At 44.9% G+C, this 21,720-nt stretch overlaps 1 protein-coding gene across 2 annotated transcripts in view; it reads left to right on the forward strand.

The window, feature by feature from the left end:
* Positions 1–21,720, forward strand: part of GPR176 (G protein-coupled receptor 176) — a 322,827-nt gene that overhangs the window by 193,097 nt on the left and 108,010 nt on the right. The gene's annotated exons all lie outside the window — the stretch shown is intronic.

Below are 21,720 nucleotides of genomic sequence, written 5' to 3' on the forward strand. Positions count from 1 at the left end.
CCACACACGACCACGTACTGAACCAACACGTGGTGAGAATACGTTGTGGTCACTACCACCAGTAAGGGGACACTACCCATGCGGGTCATGCAGTGTCTGCCCTCAGACCTCCAAAACTACCTCCATTGATATTGGTACGGCACGACCTTGGATACTGAACAGCCACACGAATTGTAATTCAGAAAGCGTGATCTATATGATCACGTGCCCTTGCTCTCTGAATTACATTGGCTACACTACAAGAAAGATTAAGCTCCGTATTAGCGAGCACAAGAGCACGATCCGGTGCAAAAAACAGTCTACATGTTTGACAGACCACTTTCTTGCCAAACATCACAAAGCAGACGACATAAGATGGATTGTGCTTGAGCGACCGCACATCCCTTCACATGTGAGTGACATTTCTAAATTTTTGTTTGTGAAAGAACAGAAATGGATTTTTAAAATGAAAACGGACACGCATGGTCTTAACGACAACATTCCTTGGACATCGATCTGATTGTTAACCTTTCCGTCTCTGAATAGTCACTACATGTTTTTTACTCCACGAAACATCTTAATTTCCTATGTTCTGTAACTAATAACACCGATTGAGTGGATTAGCCCAGACGGTACCACTCAACTACAGAGATTTTTGGAAGGCCATTGGGCTGTGTGACACGTGGTACCTCAAGGTGTGGACATCGAAGTACACATGGCCCTTTTTCAACTACATCTCGAATATACTTACCTTTAACCTACCGAGATGATATCAATCAGATTGACCATGACTGGCGCAATACAAGTTAAGAGTTGCTGATTGGTACACCTTCCAAGAGAGATAACACATGCAATAGTGTCTAATGTAGCTACTTGACATCATGTTGCTCCCCATGGGTGCCTAAACTGCTCAGGGACTCAGTAGATCCACCCCAAGAGGCAGGATAGTAACATTCCAGCCCCTTTTTGGCCCCATTCCCCACCGATAGACGCATATTCACACTAGCATACATATTACACTATTCTGGATGTTTTTTTGCATGGAGTTAGAGTGGATAATATGAAGTGTTTGTGAACACTGAATGCATCTTTTGTGTTACAGTGTTCAGCAGTGCTTAGACTTAGACTCCTTTATGATGTGCTGCATGACTGAGCGCCATTAAGCACATTGTGTGCTTTGCTCGATTGACGTCGCTACGTATGAGCAGTGTGTGGTGGCTGTCAAGGTGACGGGTGGCCGGTACGGGAGCGGGTACATACTGTGGAGGAATGATTAATTCGATCGTTGTCCTGTTTCCCGTGTTGTTATTTGATACTTGTGAATATACTGTAAAGGTTCTGCGTGTTCGCGAGCAGTTGCCGCGATCTATCGCAAGCACTGCGCATGCGCAGTCTTTGCTAACATCTTTGGCGGCACATGCGCGGTCAGAGCGGCGTTAGTGTCCATGGACATGCGCGACACAATTTTCGCTAGTACACTACACCGCGCATGCGTTCCGCCGGCAACCCCGATCAATGAGAGTGGCGACTATGTTTTCACGCATGCGTGTTGCTGTGACTACACCCAGTGGGGCTTTATATGCAACACCTGCGTTTTGGCGCGATTCCTGACTAATAAGAGTGGCTATTTAAGGAGCCTTTTGCCTAGACGTCGCTACCTCCCAGACTGCTCAGGGTCCAGCTCGAGGTCTCGACGGATAGGTAAGGCATTTTCCAGACTTACACTTTGATTCAGAGATAACACAGATTAGATTATCTGTATGGGTGAACTTTGAGCTTTTACCAATAGGTCTTTTTATACAGCAACACCCTCTGTTTTTTTATTATGGTTTTATATCATCTTAACCTATATACCTCGAGCAATAAGCAGAGGGGTATACTGTTTTGACCATACAAGGTGGGGATATATATTTACCTTCATCTGAACAATGTTGTGTTGAGATACCATCACACAACAGACTTTAAGTAAAATAGTTTGCATGGCATAGTCCTGTCAGGCATTGGAAGTGGAAGTCTGAGAGTTAAGAGTTGATTGGTTTTTTTGTTAACTTGTTATAGGGACCATTGAGCACAGGCATATGTATACACAACCCGTTCTCTTGTGTCCTTATTATTTTTAACAGAGCGGTGCCTCCTATACCGAGCAATCTGCCGGGTGAGGTGAGGCTTTTCTCCCACAGAACGCTGGGTGAGTTACAATCATTTATGTTTTGAGAGAATTTTCTTCTTTTTTCTATGGACCATTAGGTGGCCATTCGTTAAACTAAGTAATGCTCAAGAGGGGCAATACTAAACACTTGTCGCTGATGCTGTTTTTGTTCTGTGTAAACCCCACTATAAACCATTTATGACCACGAATATCTTCTCTTTTTAGGAAAGAAGAAGAGGTGAATACACCTAATCCAAGCATAAATCATGCTAGACTGGTAGGATGGCTTTGGCCACACACCTTTTTTATGAGAACTGTATATGATTTATATCACTGTTTACCAAATTGATCCTGCAGTAGCCCTTGTTTTACATCACCATTAGGTCCTGAAGAAAGCCGGGTGAAACAACCAGATCGGCTGAAACATGTCGACCTAGACAGACCAAGTCAGGAAATAGTCATACATAAGTTTTTGACTAATTTGGTTTTTTTTTTAGACATGACACCTGGCCAATCCATATTAAACAGATTTTTTGACCACGTAGTCATTTTTAAAGCACTAACTCATTATCGCACTGCACTTTTTGTACATTCTTTTGAAATATTGTTGCACACTTTTGGCAGGAGATTCTCTTTGGTGGGGATCTTTGGGACGGGTACCCAGTAGAGCCAGGTGGCTCAAGAGAGTAGGGGCCCTGACTTTGATCCCCAAGGGTCTTACATGACGAAGCTCCGCCATTAAGGGTGGCCCGAAAGACTCTTTGATCTTCCCGCCTAGTGATGCAGTAATGTTTTATGCTTTGACGTAAGGGGCAGTACATACAGCATCATGCGGCATTTTGTATACTTTTCGACTTAGGGCCTTCTGTTAGTGTTTGTAGATGGGTGGATGGTGTTCACTATGGCTGTCGGGTTGGAGAATTCTTTGACTATTTTCAAGAGGTCCTTTGTGTGGTTGGCCGTGGAGTCAATGCGGTTGGTGATGGCTGCTTTATTGGCTTCTTTGAGGTGCCGGTGTTAGTTGCTGAGGGCTATTTTGTGAGCTGCTCTGTAAGAAGAAATTCTTGGTAGCACCCCATTGTTTCTTCAGTTGGTGATACTTGCGCTTGGTGGTCCTGAGTTATGCAGTGTGCCAGCTGGCATGTTTGGAGGTCTTGTTGGATTTTGTAGGTTTCAGTGGGGCAACTCTGTCAGCACTGTTGGTGATCCAGGTGGCAAAGTTATGGGCGGCCTGGTCGAGGTCTGTTGAGGCCTCAGGTTGGGAGGCGGTGAGGGCCTGTGACCACTGAGTTTCGGTGACCTTGCCCCAGCTCCAGTGGGAGGAGATCTAACGCCTCTTTTCGTGGTCTGTACTGTAACTGTACATCGCACATGCAAAAATAGCTTGCATCGGTGCAATTTCACTTCAAAACTTGTTTTACTCCAGAGAAGGGGAGAATAGATTTTTTCATGGCCAAACCCACCCATTTTGGGGTGTACAATCTGGGGCATAGCTTCAGTTGGGATGTTTGGTTTGTGACACCCTGCAATAAATACACTCTTGGCTTGGTAGATTGGTCTGGAGGTCCTGAGTCCACCATATCACCATTGAGTGCCTGTCCGCCAAACTCTAAATCAGCCCCAGAAGCCCACCTAATGCAGGCCAGTTCTGGTCCTACTCCAAATGGGAACAGTCAGTCCCAAACCTTGTTTACCTCACACATTCATGCTTTTTTAGTTGGGAAATTTGAGATTAACACCCCCTGAATCTCACTGACTAAGCTATGCTCCTGTGTACTATTCCCACTCCTACCCATGAAGTGGATTTACTTCTGCATGTGACAGGAGTAAATCGTTGAATGTTTCCATAGTGGGCAATGAGGAAGAAACAGGTTTGTGAATACCTACACACAAGTACTGCCTTGCACTAGAACATCTACACCCAGTAGATTTACTGAAGTGAGTGTCTGAAAAGTTTCAGTGCTCCGTACATCATCTCCTTGTGTTTGCTTTGTTCGCCCCGATGTTGGCAGGGTATGCACAGACATGGGTCCCTTGCTCACTTTGCCACTAGATTGAAGCTGGCCTGACGGATGAGGGATGTTACCCCGAAACCGTTCCCAGGATGCTTTTTTCTGGTCCAGGAAAGACCTGACTTGGCAGTTTGAGCTGGAATGTTCCCATAAGGGACAGGGTCACGACTGATTTGCATATGGCTGGGTCTGAACTGGGGTGTATCGAAGTGAGCTAAAGAACGATGATGGATTTAACCCAGATCTGTGACTGGGAGTGAGTGTCTGAAATGTTTCAGTGCTCCGTCCATCATCTCCTTGTGTTTGCTTTGTTCATCTTAATGTTGGCAGGGAATGCCCAGACATGAGTCCCCTGCTCACTTTGCCACTGGATTCAAGTCAGCCTGACTGATGAGGAGTGTTACCCCGAAATCGGTCTCAGGATACTTGTTTCCGATCCGGGGGAGACCTGGCTTGGCAGTTCGGGCTGGACTGTCCTCATAAGGAACAGGATCAGACTGATTTACATATGCCTAGGTCTGAACTCGGGCACCGAAGTGAGCTAAAGAACTATGATGGATTAAACCCAGATCTGTGATTGGGGGTGAGTGTCTGAAAAGTATCAGTGCTCCGTCCATCATCTCCTCGTGTTTGCGTAGATTTACTCACACCAAAAAGGTGCAGGACGGATTAACAAATCTGTTTGCACATGCCAGTCTATGAATGAAATGAAATGAAAGCCAGATTTATTAAGCACATGGCTACTCCAAGGAGTTTTAATCTTCTTTTTAAACTGATGTTCAGTATCAATTGATGAAGGTCCAGCAAGAGTTTATTCCAAGCTAAGGGTTCCAAATAGGAAAAGGCGCAGCCACTTGTTTTTCCGAAAAGGCCGATCCAGGGGACCTGCACCAATAGTCCATTCGAAGACCGCAGTTTCCTGTAAGGGTAATATGAATATATCCTGGCTGATAGATATCTTGGGCCCTTATGATGTAACACTTTAAAAGTCAAAAGTAGGATTTTGAACAAAATTAGTTTGTTCACTGGGAGCCATTGCACGGCCTGAAGATGTGCGGAAAGAAGAGCCCTCAACGGAAGCTTGAGTGTTAAGCGAGCAGCAGCATTTTGTATGACCTGTAATTTATTTACTAGGTAATTCAAAAAACTAGAATATAGTTAATTTGCATAGTCCAGTCTATCCATAATAAGGGCAAGAATCACAGTTTTTTTCTGATTGTAAGAGAAACAAAATGCAAAAATGTTTTGGCGGTGCGTAAAAGGCCAAAACATGTCCTACCACAGTATTTATTTAGTTTTGAAGGGGCAACTATTTATCAATCTTAACTCCCAGATTTTGGACCGCCTCAGTTTGCGGGCCTGGAGATAGAACTCCGTCTGTCCAGTGAATTTGCCAGTCTAGAATGCAACTACGGCCAAAACAGAGAACCTCCGTCTTATCTGCATTACTCTTTAGTCAATTCAGCACATCCATTGAAAGACTGCAGTAAGACATGGTTTGATGGAATCTGGGGAATTAACTTCACCTTTTTTAAATGAAAAGAAAAGCTGAGCATCGTCAGCATGGGAAATTATTTTGACCCGAAAAGACTTCATCAGAAAAGCCAGCCGGGGTCATATAGATATTAAATATTGTAGGACTGAGGGCTGAGCTCTGGGGGGCTTCCACTGTCAGTTTTCTTGATCCTGAGGAATATGGGGGATCCATACTTTCTGATCCCTATCTTCCAAGAAGGACTCCAGGGAATTCAGTGCCTCCCGCCGATCCCTATGTCTTGTAGGTGAGAAAAAAGCCTATGATGGGGTACCGTATCAAAAGCAGCTGAAAGGTCTAAAAGGATCAGTACAGCCTTGGCCCCTGCATCCAAAGTCTTTCTGCCAAGCTCAGCCACTTCCATTAAGGCCATCTCTGTGCTAAAACTAGGCCTGAACCCAGACTGGCTGGGGTGGAGCAGCTTACTAGTTTCTAAGTAACCGGAGAGAGTTGTTGATTAACACATTTTTCGAGTACTTTAGACAGTTCCGGAAACAGAGAAATTGGTCTATAATTCCCTGGCAGATTAGGCTCAGTGGACGGTTTTTTAAAAGAGGTAGGATTTTTGCTAGTTTCCAAAAAGAGGGGACCTGAGCTGTAGACAAAGTGCATTACCCACCGGGATAATAGCTTCCGCCCGTGGCTAAAAGAGAGGGAGGGCATGGACCCAACAGCGAGCCTGATTTTAGATTTAAGATGACTGACATAGTGCCTTCTGTTGAGATGGAATCAAAGGAAAGTAATGAACAGCACACTTTTATGGGTGTTCTACGGACAATATCTGAGCCAGAAACCAACAGCCCTTCTGTGTTCAAGCTGGTTTGTATTTCCCTGATTTTATTGTGAAAAATGCAGCCTGTTGTTCACACCACCCAATTGAGGGTTCCTGGCATCTTAACCAGGCTTTTGGTTCCGTTAATTTTTTCTCGACTTTAAATATTTCTCTTGATTTATTACCGGCTTCATCAACCCTGCTGTCATAAGCTTCATCTTAGCTGATTTAACCAAAGGCTGATATTTCTTGAGGGCCAACTTGTATTTAGCTTTTTCCTCTATTTTGTATTCTTTGAAAGTACAACTTGAATACCCAAGCAGGCTTCTTTAAAGAACACAATGGGGCCCATTAGGATGGCGGGCAGACTTTAGTCCGCCCGCCACCCTAGCAGTGCTGGGACCGGCCGCCAGTGGTGCGGTGGTCCCGCATCTGCAATTAGGATGCCACCACCACCGTGGCATCCTCCATTCCCAGCGATGCCGCCACGGAAAGGCACGTGTCCGCCTACATCCAGAAATTGATGGCGGTTTCATGCAGACACCGCCACCATATTGAGCACCTTTTCCGTCCGGTCAACTAGTCGACTGGAGGAAAACCGGCGGACGGTCTTTCCGTCTGCCGGGGCCCCCCGCCATACTAATATGGCGGGGGGAAATGGGTGGCGGGCGGGGAAGGATGTAGGGCGGATCGCCACCGCCATGCGGGCGGTGGTGATCCGCCCGACATCCTAAATGACCCTAAAGTCTCCGTGTTCCTGGGGAGTGGCCACACATGCAACTGGATGGAAATTGAAATGAGAAACGCACATTTTGGGCCTCCACTTTACAGGTTCTCCAAGCCCATACAGTGATGCCCTATGGCAGACGGTATCAACAAAATTCACGTTAGCTCCCAATGAGGACACTTTAACACATAGTGAACACTACAGTGAGCTGGAAGCCCTGACACAAATCTGCAGCCACGTGATCCAACGCAGGTTTTGCAACCATCGGTGGACATGGGAGGTGGCCCAGATGCCTTTGTATAAACCATTGGGGAGCAGCGATCTGGTGTCTCAAGTGCTTAGACATGGCTGCCGCTACAAAGCTCCCACAGTGTCCTCTAGTTATTATTTTTTAATGCATATTTGTCGAACAGGACCAAATGTATCAGTGACCAAAAAATGCTTCTTCAACTGATCATAGGCTCAACACAGCTGCAGAATCTACATCAATTTTCCCTTAATAATGAACTAAAAATCCTTGGGATTTACAACGTAAGTGGTGGCTTTTTAGGTCGAGCCTAGCAGCAGCGCGCATGCAGTGCCCGCTCTGTGAAGCATGCTGTAATAGAGTATGTCGTGGAAGCCCCTCCCACTCTCCGCCCATATGTTTAATTGGCTTGCGTCATTGTCCTTCGTAAACGCTGGCTTCCGATTTATTATGAGGCTTGTTAGTCCCACCTTGGTACCGCCTTGTCTCTGTTTGTTACCTTCCATGAGGACTGGACCTTTTACTGGTGGTGTTACTCGGTCTGTTTTATCTCCATTTGTGAGCACTATTTTCATTAATTATTTTGACTCATTCTACCCATGACCTGCTTTCCTGAAACAGCGCGCACCGCCATGCTTCATGGACATTTTTACTCTGGTTTTTCAATATTTTAGGCTTTTAACATGCTGCGTGGCACAGGCGACATGCTGCCCTGCATACTAAACGCATAAAGTATTGAAAAAAGAAAGTTCAGCAAGTCGCACCTTCATTTTCTACGGCGCTGCTCGACAAACTCTCTTGGGCAGTGTTTTCGCTGCGCCACCAGGACACGGTTAAAAGTTAAAAACTCAAATGCAACAATAAACTGGATTTTTATTCAACATAAACTAAAAACGCTAATATTGTAATTCCGTGTATCGTTAGGCATGCGTTGGTTGGTCTCGGTTATAACCAACGCAACAACTCCATTTTGAACAACAGTCCAGCGGTCTTCATGTTCAGAAGCAGCAGCAGTAATTATAGTGAAAAACACGGGCATGGGAGATCCGCCCTCTGCTTTCCCCTGATATAAGGTTTACACGGTCTCCCTCAGCCACGTCCAGTGCTCCATCCATGTGGGAAATGGATGTGGAATGAATGCGGAGTTGCATGCAGAGAGCAGGGTGTATGTTGGGCCTGTCTGTGTGAGCTTGTTCCACTGCATATAGGAACTCATCTATGATGGCTGACAAAATGAACAATTGAAGGGGTCATGATTCGGTTCTTTGTCGCTTGGGAGAAGGCAATGCAACCTCCTCAGGCCTCCACTGAAAGTGAGCTGGACTCCTGTGGCTGGACTGCGCAGGAGATACAAAACTTTGAAGTGCAGGGACTGCTCCGGCATCTTCCTGCTTCCTTCATACCTCAGTGGCATCCTTGCAGACAGTTTGTTTATTAGGAATGGCTGTTTGGTAGGAATGTCTGTTTGGTAGGAATGGCTGTTTGGTAGGAATGTCTGCTTGGTAAGAATGGCTGTTTGGTAGGAATGGCTGTTTGGTAGGAATAGCTGTTTGGTAGGAATGGCTGTTTGGTAGGAATAGCTGTTTGGTAGGAATGGCTGTTTATTAGGAATGGCTGTTTGGTAGGAATGTCTGTTTATTAGGAATGGCTGTTTGGTAGGAATGGCTGTTTGGTAGGAATGGCTGTTTGGTAGGAATGTCTGTTTGGTAGGAATGGCTGTTTGGTAGGAATGGCTGTTTGGTAGGAATGGCTGTTTGGTAGGAATGACTGTTTGGTATGAATGTCTGTTTGGTAGGAATGTCTGTTTGGTATGAATGGCTGTTTGGAAGGAATGGCTATTTGGTAGGAATGGCTGTTTGGTAGGAATGTCTGTTTGGTAGGAATGGCTGTTTGGTAGGAATGGCTGTTTGGTAGGAATGACTGTTTGGTATGAATGTCTGTTTGGTAGGAATGTCTGTTTGGTATGAATGGCTGTTTGGAAGGAATGGCTATTTGGTAGGAATGGCTGTTTGGTAGGAATGGCTGTTTGGTAGGAATGTCTGTTTGGTAGGAATGGCTGTTTGGTAGGAATGTCTGTTTGGTAGGAATGGCTGTTTGGTAGGAATGGCTGTTTGGTAGGAATGGCTGTTTGGTAGGAATGTCTGTTTGGTAGGAATGGCTGTTTGGTAGAAATGGTTGTTTGGTAGGAATGTCTGTTTGGTAGGAATGGCTGTTTGGTAGGAATGGCTGTTTGGTAGGAATGGCTCACCTGCACGCCTAAGACCATATCCATCCTCTTGCTCACTCGCTGTTGAACACTTGAAAAAAAGGACATCATCACAAACTGAATTTTACGTTGCTTTTCACAGCGGAAATGTGACAACATTTGTTATTCTGGCTTTAAGTCAACAGCATGTGGCTGTTTGGGATTTGTTTTTTAACCCTTAGTATAGGATCCCAAACCTAGCATGCAAGTTGCATTGGTTAACAAACATTTGCAATACACTTGGCATTGTAAATGACAATGCCTTTTATTTATGTTTTAGAACCAAACCATAAATAAAAGGCATTCTCATTTACAATGCCAATAGCTCAAACTTGCGTGAATGCGAGACCTATTGCATTGCAAATGCTTGTTCTAGCAGGCTTCATTGTGTGCCTGGAGGTGGAAAATGATAATCAAACGTTGCCCTTGTCCTTTAAGAGGACAGGGACCAGGGAGAAGGAAGCTGTGGTCCCACTGACGGCGATTGGCTGGAGCATCACGCTGTCACCATCAGTCATCAGCGCTGTCACAATAGATATGAGAAGCAGACAACCTATCACGTCAAGCGCTCTCGGCCAGAACGCCCTGTCACTTTCAATAACAACAATGTCCCCCGAGGTCACGCGCGGTGCAGAGAGCAGAGCTAAATAAGGTGCTGTCAACAGCGCCCTAGCACTGTAAAAACAAGCCTTTACTCTCTCTTTTTCAGGTTATTTTTAAACCATGTGTTGCAAGTTTTAGAATATTAATTTCAACGCCAGTGAGATATCCCCTGATCGCAATAATTGGCTCTTCCTTCTGATGAGACATCGAAGCATGAAGCATAAAGTGACACAGAAGGAATACACAGAAAACCTTGCAGAGCGGCTACTGAACACTCAGGAGCATGTGGTTTTGACCTCACAGTAATGTAGTGCTTAATATGGAAAAAAGAAAATTTAATAAACGTGCTCAGACTTCCAGCATGCAAAAAAAACAATTGACCCAGCCATATGCAAATCAGTCTTGACCCTGTTCCCCATGGGAATAGTCCAGCCCGAACTGCCAGGTGATGGATTTAACCCAGATCTCGTCTGGGGGTGAATGTTTGATTTACTCTGCATTCCGTCCATCATCTGTGTGTCTTTTTTTTTTTTGCCCAAAGTGCACCAGGTTGCCCAGATGTGGGTCCCGGGCTCACTGTGACCCTGGATTCAAGCTCGGCTGGCTGATGAGGGGTAATGCCCCGAAACCAGTCAGAGAATGCTTGTTTCTGGTCCAGGGTGACCAGGCTTGGAAGTTCAGTCTGGACGGTTCCCATGAGGCACAGGGTCAAGACTGATTTGCATATGGCTGGGTCAAAACTGGCGTGGCATGGTGAGCAAAAGGAGAATGGATTTAACCCAGAGCTCTTGCCTGGGGGTGAATGTGTGATTTGCTCTGCATTCCGTCCATCATCTGTGTGTCTTTTGTTTTTTCGCCCAAAGTGCACCAGGTTGCCCAGATGTGGGTCCCGGGCTCACTGTGACCCTGGATTCAAGCTCGGCTGGCTGATGAGGGGTAATGCCCCGAAACCAGTCAGAGAATGCTTGTTTCTGGTCCAGGGTGACCAGGCTTGGAAGTTCAGTCTGGACTGTTCCCATGAGGCACAGGGTCAAGACTGATTTGCATATGGCTGGGTCAAAACTGGCGTGGCATGGTGAGCAAAAGGAGAATGGATTTAACCCAGATCTCTTGCCTGGGGGTGAATGTGTGATTTGCTCTGCATTCCGTCCATCATCTGTGTGCCTTTTGTTTTTTCGCCCTAAGTGCACCAGGTATGCCCAGATGTGGGTCCCGGGCTCACTGTGACCCTGGATTAAAGCTAGGCTGGCTGATGAGGGGTAATGCCCCGAAACCAGTCAGAGAATGCTTGTTTCTGGTCCAGGGAGGACCAGGCTTGGCACTTCGGTCTGGACTGTTCCCATGAGGCACAGGGTCAAGACTGATTTGCATATGGCTGGGTCTAAACTGGGGTGGCATGGTGAGCAAAAGGAGAATGGATTTAACCCAGATCTCTTGCCTGGGGGTGAATGTTTGATTTGCTCTGCATTCCTTCCATCAAAAGACCTGGGGCCATATTTACTAATACGTCTCACCACACAGGGCAGCAAGGCAAGTTGCTGCACAGCATGCTGGACAGTGGAGAGCTGAACAGTGCCATATTTGCCAAGATATGGTGCTGTCCAGCTCCCTCTATGTGCTCTGTGTGTGGTTGCCTAGCACTAACGCAGGCACCCACGCACCACGGTGCAAGGGTGCCTGCATTGTGGCAGGATTGTTTTGTGCAGGAAGATATCACTTCCTGCACAAAAACAATCCTTAGAGGGATAGTCCTTTTTCCGTGCAAAATGAAGCACAGATGGAAAGAGACAGTAACGAGGAGCACAACAAATATTTCTCCTCGTTACGCTTGTGTCAATCGTGCACAATTTTGGTGCAAACCAAGGTTTACAAAACTTTGTAAATCCGGGTTTGCGTCAAAATACATTGATGGATGCACTGGAACCGTGCAGATCGACTGTGCATGGCCTAGTAAATGCGGAAATGGATGTCGCATCGAGGCTGCTCCACAAAAGTCACAAAACCCCAACACAAATTCTTAGTAAATCAGGGCCCTGGTTTCTAGTCCTTGTGCTCCTGCTGATGCTGTGTTTGATCCTGGGCAAACCACTTTTTTCCCTGTGCCCAAAACTATATAAATGTATGAAAATGGGTGAATTGAGGTAAATTATATGTAATGGATCATTAATGGCCCATTCATTACTAATCAGATTCCTCATTGATCTGTGTAAACGTTTTGTAAGAAATGTTTGCATGAAACGAATACCCTAAGCTCTGTCCCCACTCCCACTCCTGTCTCGCATAACAGGGTTTAAGAATAGTGTTTTCTCTCTTTTCTCTCACTCTCTCCATTGTCTCTCGTCCACTTACTAAAGCTCAGGACAAACACACACACGAGGAATAACGCAGTTTTCACACTGAGCGCAAAGAGGAGCTTCGTTTTGAAAAATAAGTCACTAAGTAGGAAATAGAAATGAATTACTAAGGGCCCGATTCACAGAACTAACTTAAGACAAAATCCTAAACTTACTACCATTTTCGTATTCACAGAAGGCACTTACTCATTTTGGTATTCACAGAAGACATTTACTCACTTCGGTATTCACAGAAGTTAGGAGTCCTAACTTTAGGACTCCTAAATGCCTTCTGTGAATACCGAAAGTCTTAAAATTAGGATTTTTCTCAGTTTAGGAGTCCTAAAGTTAGGAGTCCTAACTATACTACTACTAAACTGAGAAAAATCCTAATTTTAAGGCTTTCGGTCTTCGCAGAAGGCATTTTAGGAGTCCTAAAGTTAGGAGTCCTAACTTTACTACTACTAAATTGAGAAAAATCCTAATTTTAAGACTTTCGGTATTCACAGAAGGAATTTAGGAGTCCTAAAGTTAGGAGTCCTAACTATACTACTACTAAACTGAGAAAAATCCTAATTTTAAGGCTTTCGGTCTTCGCAGAAGGCATTTTAGGAGTCCTAAAGTTAGGAGTCCTAACTTTACTACTACTAAATTGAGAAAAATCCTAATTTTAAGACTTTCGGTATTCACAGAAGGAATTTAGGAGTCCTAAAGTTAGGAGTCCTAACTATACTACTACTAAACTGAGAAAAATCCTAATTTTAAGGCTTTCGGTATTCACAGAAGGCATTTAGGAGTCCTAAAGTTAGGACTCCTAACTTCTGTGAATACCGAAATTAGTAAGTGCCTTCTGTGAATACCAAAATGGTAGTAAATTTAGGATTTTGTCTTAAGTTAGTTCTGTGAATCGGGCCCTAAGACCTGTGTATATGTTTTCATGAGGCTAGAGAACCTAACGTGACTCCTGTCTCAGCCAAATGTACCCCCAGCCCAGGAATTGCACTTTCATCTACTGGATTTATAAAGCGCCGACATTCATCCCTTGGGTGACATCACAGCGCTAGAAAGCTCCTACTCTTTTTGACTGTGAGAAATGGAAATGAGGTGTAGGGTCAACTGCTGAAAAATACCTTAACCTTTGAAAAAACAAGTTTTTAATTCTTATGTGTTTATGTTTACATGCGACTGATGGTGAATATAATCAGTGGGTGTCCACCAGCCTGGCATGAAACCAGTCTTCGTGGACCAACGCTGAACACACCTGAAGGCCGCCCTCTTATAATAATAATAATCCACATTTGTAAAGCGCGAACAATCACCCCTAAGGGTCTCTAGGCGCTGGGTCCATCGGGAAGATTAAGCAAGCTATTGCCCAGAGTCACATGGTGCTGGGCTAATTTCCCTCCAGCGCCAGGGATCGAACCGTAATCCCAAGATTCCAACGTCAGTCACCCTGGCCACGGCGCCACACCTCTCCCTCTTATTACAGAATCGATAGAAACTGAAGACTTTACTTTTCGTTTGGTGTTGTTAAACTCAATTGCCAAATGGTTGCAGCTGTCCCACGGAACCCACCTCTCAAAACCCTCACCACTTTTAAGATCCCCAGCCTCAAAGGTTGGGATTGTGGAACTTTCCATGTTCCAGGCTCAACTCTTTCTAAAACTCAGAAAACTCTAAAAATCTGCCTGTTCTGCTCAGCCCGCAGCCTGTCAGATCTGATCTAGGCATGCCGCCGTCCACACAGCCAGGGTTAGACTGGTCGATAGAGCAATCAAGCAGTGTCCGATGGGCTGGTCTGACAGATCAGTGTGTAGGCCGGTTTTTAATCAGTTTGTGGGCCTGTTTTATGGCCAGGTGGGCCTGTTTTTACTGTTGATTTACCAGGTATTAACACAAACATTGCCTTCAGCAAACCCAAATGCATGCAGTCTCCCAAACCTTGCAAAAAACCTTTACAAGTTCAAAAGATGTCCTTAACAAGTTTAAAATTCGACTGATTTGCGAATATGGACCACTATTTTAGCTATCTGGTTCGCTAAAGGGAACCACATGTTTTTTTGGTCTATTGTTTGTCCCGGTCCGCCCCTGCACACAGGTTCCTGGCCATTGCCGCTTGTCTGCTGGTAACTGGTCAGATGCTCAGTACTGGTTTATCTCCAACTGGGCTCTTTTTAAGGCCAGTCCATCTTACCTACAACATGGCATCCCGTGACCGGGCTTCTCAATGAAGAACGCCTCATGCCTCAAGCCGAGAGTCTCTTTTCAATGCTTGCTTTCAGATAGGACATTTAAATCTGCTTCCTTTATATTTTACCACCCATTTCGCCCTGGCGCTCTCAGCCGGGGCGAAATGGCTACTATACCATTGAGGTATGTAGTTTCCAAAAATACTTAAATGCAACAATTAAAGGTCACCATTTCAAAAGTGGAAATGCCACCATACCAAAATAGGGTGTCTGTTTATCAATGATGGAGCCACTACTGACAGCATCATAAGGAAGACCCTGCTGCAGCCTCAGCACCAGTGTGAATGATGTCGAAACAGCCTATGTAGAAGGGCTCTTCCAACGCCATGTTTGATGGCTTTTATTTTGCCTGGGGCCACCAACCAGTGCATAATATGGCAACACTGTACCGGAAGCGCCCTGAAATGTTCCTCACGCCGCTAGGAGAAAACGCCGAGAGCATCAGGAACACAGATTTTTTTATTTGTCAAGAATGGGCACCGCCTTGGGACTTTATCTTCAGGTAACATTAAAAGCGCCAACAGGCTCGCCATGCCGCGGTAGACCGGATGTTACTCTTTCTCTTCACTGAAGCGGATCAAACCTATTCGCTGTTGTAAGGGGGGGAAAACTCAGACACAGAGGGAACCTCAAATGCAGCATACTGGGAGTCTGTCAACGTAGGCTACTTTGGTACGGCGGCATTTCCACTTTTGAAATGAAATGAAAAGTGAATTTATAAAGGGCATTAAATCCGAGGGTATCTAAGCGCTAAGCTGAGTGACAGAGCTCATTAACCACTACAGTGCCCAAATAGCCTGAGATGAGAAAAGTCATGTTTTCAAGGACTTATCAAACAGGAGAAAGGAGTCAAGTCTAGCAAGGTGGGCAGTCAGTGTGTTCCATAACTTGGCAGGAGTCCTGGAAATGGCCGGGCTGTTTCATCTGACTTTATGAAACCTGGGAAGGATGACTTTCCTACCTGAAGAAGATCTACGTGACCTCCCTGGAACGTGCCGGTTGAAGAGAGCAGAGAGATGTTTAGATCCTTTGTGATGGAGGGCTAGGAAGACCAGGCAGAAAGCCTTAAAGGAGATGCGCTTTCTAACAGGGAGCCAGTGCAAATGCCCTCTTTGACAGGCACTCGTTTGGGGGTATTAAGAATAAGATGAGCCACTGCGTTTTGCAACACTTGCCGCTTATTCAGTGTGGAGGCGTTTATGTTCAGGTAAAGAAGCATTGTCATAGAGAAGTGTGGCTCAATGATTAGAGCGGCAGACCCTGATGCAGAGGTCTAGCCCGGGACCAGGGTTCAATTCCCCGCCTCGGTGGGTCTTGGGCTAAAAAATTCCACGGACCTGATAATTCTCGCCTCGGTGCCTATTCCAATCATGGAGTCCCACTCTGCAACTCTGGGCAATAGCTTGCTTAATCTCCACAACGGCCCCAGCAACGCTAAGGATGCCTGGCCTCCACCTTGGGGGTGCCCAGGAGTGGACGCCTCACAGGGAAAGCCAGGATGGGTTCTACAGCGGTATTTGGACAAGCGCCTTGAGACCCTTGCGGGTGAGTAGTGCGCTATACAAGTATCAATTTACATTTACAATTTACATAGTCAAGTCTGGAGGAGCCTAAAGCAATGACCACCTAGTGACGCCGTTCAACTGCAATAAATGGAAAGATTTACCTAGGAGTCCTGATGATGGGGATGCAAGTACTCGTAGTGCGATGGGCCTGTAAATCAAAATTCAGAGAGGTGTCAAAGATGATACTGAGATTTTCGGCCGCTTTCACAGAAGTAGGTAAAGGGCCACATAACTCCGGCCACCAACTGTTGATCCAGATGGACTCTTGTGCACCAAACACTAACAACTCATTTTTCTCCGTATTAAGTCTAAGATAATTTTCTTTCATCCAGATATTAATCCTGGTCATGCAGTGATTAAACTTGTTAGCTACTGAGAACAAGTTGTCAGAGATGGGTATAATAATCGTCAGCATATGAAAGGGCTTCAAAGCTGAAAGAATGTATCAGTTCGACAAGAGAGGCGACATGCAGATTGAAAAGAGTCGGGCTTAACGAGGACCCCTGAGGGGCCTCGCATGGGAGACTAAGGGGCATATCAGCAAGGCGAGGCGATAGAATTATCGCCGCTTTTGCGGCCGTTTTCGGCTGAAAAGCGGCGATAATTTTATCGCCTAATTAGCAAGCTCACGCTAACGCGTGAAAACTTGCGTTGGCGTAGGAATTCCTAACGCCCAGCTTTGCATCTCTAATGAGATGCAAAGTGGGCGTTCCTGACCTGACATGACAGGAGAAATGTCGCTAAGCGACATTTCTCCTATCATCAAGCCCCACGCTATGAAGCATAGCGGCAAGAAAAGTAGCGATAACCCCTGTTATCGCCACTTTCCTTACGCCTGCTTCAGGACTGACTTAGCCATGATATCCTATGGAGGGTGGATAGCATGGCTAAGTTTGTGAGGCCCTATCAACAAGCTAACGCCACATTTCGTGAGATTATCGCGATAATCTCACGCTAGGCAGTTAGCGCTAGGATTTTTATCGCTTTTGAGATAAGCGTTGCTAATAGCATGCTATCTCAGCGATAAAAATCCACGTTAGCCGGCGATAATTATCCTAGCGCTAAGTGCGCTTAGCGATAATTATCGCCGGTTGTTGCTGATATGCCCCTAAATGCCTTAGCTTTAAGTCCACCACAGCTAACAAGTGGCACCCTATTGATGAGGAAGGAATGGCAGAGATGAAGGGCTTTACCGCTGACACCTGCCTGACTTCTGGCTTTAAACATTTGTTATGTCTGGAAATTGACCCCTGTTGAATTTGTGACCTCAAACACGTCTCATAAAGCTATGGTGATGTTTGTTGTTTCTGAAATCTACAAGAAAGGGAAAAATATACAAATATGTGTTTATTGTACTATCAATGTCTGTAGTTCTCATCCCTAAATTGGGAGAAAAGACACGAGAAGATAACAACAGGAATTTTAAAAGTCGGAAGACTGAAATGGAGAGTTATTTTCAACTTTGTAGCAGCACATCTTATGAAACGTCAAAAGCTGGATTCAGGCAGTTGTGTCTTAGTTGCAAAGCAGCTGATTAACCACGAGGCCAGGATTCCTGCCTGGGTGTTCAGTTCTTGCCGACCGACGGCTTTAGATGTTTTATCCAGAAGACCCACTTACTGTGAACAGTAGGCTTTGGTCAACCCATTTCCCATTGGTTAACAAACATTACTAGAGGCAGACAAGCCAATAAATAAGTAAGCAGATGAGACTGACAAGAAGGTCAACCAATGGTCAATTGGTCGGCTTTCTTGTCAATCTCATTTGCTTGTTTATTTAATGGTTTGCCTTCCTTTTGTAATGATTGTCCCTCCCCTGGAGCACTGCTCCTTTGCCATCTTTTCGCTTAAATTCCTTGAATCCATCTACTGCTTCCATTCAGGGAATCACCTTTTTCTTTTGCTTTTAGCACTTCTTGGAAAAGCATGTGTTTTCTTGCTCCCTCCCCAGTGGGATGATCCATCCTCGCATTCCCGCCACGGTGCTGTCCATTTTACACCCACCAGCTCTTCTTATACTTCTCCTGTTCCACTCCACCCTACTCCGCTTTTTTTTTTTTTTACGTTTACTTGTTCGTTCGCTCCCTCCAGCTTCTCCATTTCTTACCTGTACTTTCCTTTTCACATTCCTCGATGCTGCTGGTCGCTCACCTGCCCATCCCATACCGTTTTATTTCTTTTTACAGCTTCTTTTTCAGAGGATGCGGCAGTTATTGGGGCATATTATCAAGACAGGCGATAAAATTAACGCCACTTTGGCGGCAGAAAACTGCCGCTAAAACGGCGATAAAGGGCTTGATAATATGCTCTATGGATTTCCAATTGAAGCTCAGGTTAGATGTCCTTCCCATCTAACATGGGCTTCAATTGGAATTCCATAGAGCATATTATCAAACCCATTATCGCCGTTTTAGCGGCAGTTTTCTGCCGCTAAAGAGGCGATAATTTTATCGCCTGTCTTGATAATATGCCCCGTAATTCGCTAACTTGTCGCTCCTTTCTACATAATGCGTTGTTGTGCATTTTTAATGTTTTAATTTACCGCTACAAAATGGGTGTTCCCATAATTAGACAGATAAAAATACAGACTGCTGCAACATCATGATGCATACATGCGCATTCGTGGTGACGCACACATACATATACGTCATCACACTGGGGCCGCATGGTTGTAAAAAAAATACCCGTCATAGCATCAAACAGTAAAATGCACGCGGGGTGAACCCAGTAACCTGAGAATCGGGATCTGCTCCATATATAATTGCACAGTGATTCTGTTAGGGTATGTTATTACAATAAAGTTTCACTTCTTGTTCATGGGTTCCCTTGACCCATAATTTATTGAATTCCAAGTAACACACTGCTTAGTTAAAACCAAATTACATTTAAATATGCAAAGGAAAAGATGCATCATAAAGGGGTGTTCCACAAGGTGAAGGGCTATGCAGTGCTCATGATAGTGAGGTCATAACAAAACAAATAGACATCATGTAATACATAAATAAGAGCTTGTAAATAATTTGAACGCAACCAATGAGGCAAACCATTAACTCCCTGTACTCCCCTTTAAGAATCAGCCTTCATCAAGCTCTTAATTTCAGTGTCAATGTTTCGACCCGTATATGTACGATTTGTAACCATGTCTTCATCAGGATAAGGGAAAGGGACACACTATGAACAACAAAATACAAAAGAAATATGTGGTAAGTGGGTATTTAATTCTTAAGCCACTTAATGGTGGACAGATGTAAGTGTTACATCTCATGACATTACATTTACATTTCCCATTTAAAGTAGGCCAGAGAATAGTGGACAGCGGTGATAGCTACTCCCCAACCGCTGGTCTGGGTATCCGGGTCACTGGACATCAAAGATACATGGTGGGAGTAAAAGAGGTTACATTACTGAGTGAGCAGTTGAAAACATCATCTAGAGACCTAAATTCTCATTTTTAGGACTTCAGGTTGCAGTGCCTCGTAAAGCACATATCAGTGGTAGTGTAGTCCTTTGTCCAGTAAAGGAAAAATACAACGTTGCGAATCAAAGTATTGACATCATAATATATAGTCTTTTTTTTTAAAACGCTTCTTCGGACAATTATACGCTGAGCCTGTGAGGCGACTCAAGAAGCAAAGTAAACCTGCAAGCCCCAAAACCCGCGCGCGTCCAAACAGATTGAAACCCCACATAGTTGATAGAGAGTGAATTTTGTCTGAAAACAGCTTTGCTTTCTCCACGGAGGCGCTCACATTGTGTTGCCAAATGGACTAGACTGCTTACTTAATGCAAAGCCCATCCTGGACAGCGGCCATGTTGTGTGTTCTTGCAGTATAAATACAAAGCCTAGACGACAGAAGGTGCGCCATGCCGCACCCACTTCCCAGGCAGCCCTGGGAGATCTCTGTTGAAGAAAGATGCCCTCACAGGAAGCTAAAGATGTTGTCCTCATTATGCTATTCTCAGGTCTTCTTTGTACAGCTTTTTCACTGTGAAACTTGTAACTCCAAATATTCTATCAGAATCTGTGCTTTCGTACATTATTTATAAAATGAAGAGTATTCTGTTCTGGGCGCTGTAACTGCCATCATGCTACATATGTGTGTTAAATCAAAAGTTGTAAACTATGCATGCATTGTGAAACTGTTCTAATGTAATTTGCTCTGACATCCATTGGTCATGTTCACGCTATATAAACCTGCAAAAAGAATTTTGAAAGAGAGAGGCCCTCCTTCCACAGTGGCATAGAATGGATGCCAAGGGCCCTACAACCAGGAAGGAAAATAAATGCACCCCCCCTTCCCAATTGCTTATTTTGGGGTTAATTCATCAATATTCAGGATTCAGCGGGCCCCTTCCGGGGAAGGCTCAGACACCTTTAAGAATCAAGGAGGCACATTGAGAAATAGTGCCTACATGTCTTCTTGTAAAGGCCAAGCGCTGCCTTTGAGTGGGTTGAAATAGACCTTTAGAATCAGCAAGGATACATGGGGTGGTGAAGGAGCTTTTGCGGCTATTACTTTTTTTCCTTCTCTCCCAGGGGTCGTTTGATTGCTCTCCGCATGGAGCGTCTGCTCACTCAGCGATTGGCCTGCGAGAATAAAATATTGAGATCACGCCATGCACAGACCTGTTTGATCCTCCCCACAGGACATCATGGAAGGAGATGAGAGGACAGCGGATAGTCCTGCAGAGTACATTGGTCTGATAATGCCACCGGCACGAGGACAGCATTCCGCACTTTTTTGCAGACCTCGTGCAGCGGGGGGTCCAGATCAAAGATCTCAGTTCAAATCTCTCATTTAGTAAAGTTGTCCATCATTATAAATTTCCAAGTCCTGATAAACCAGGGAATGGATGGAGTCCTGCTGCTTGCGGTTAACATGTGGATCCAGGCCACTGGTTACCAGTGTGCATCCCTTACTGAGGGGCATATTATCAAGAAACGGCATTATGATTATCGCCGCTTTAGCGGCAAGCGGCGATAATGGGCTTGATAATATGCCGCAGAGAATTCCCATAGAAGCCCATGTTCTGGTGTCAACATGGGCTTCTATTGGAATTCTCGGCGATAATTTTAACACCGTGCTTGATAATATGCCCCTACGTTTGTTATTGTGGTTCAGTAAGATAATAAAGCAAGACTAGATCTTCCAGAATGCATTTTATTTGGTAAATAACAGTTGAAGACTAGCAGCATAGTGTCCTGCTTTCTGTAACTGTATTCAACCTGTCCTCTAACCTTGGCCAGAGGCTCGAGCTCACCATTTGAGCAATGTCGTTTAGCCTTGCAGTGTGTATAACTTGAT

Source organism: Triturus cristatus, chromosome 9 (assembly GCF_964204655.1).
Source record: "Triturus cristatus chromosome 9, aTriCri1.1, whole genome shotgun sequence".
NCBI lineage: Eukaryota > Metazoa > Chordata > Amphibia > Caudata > Salamandridae > Triturus > Triturus cristatus.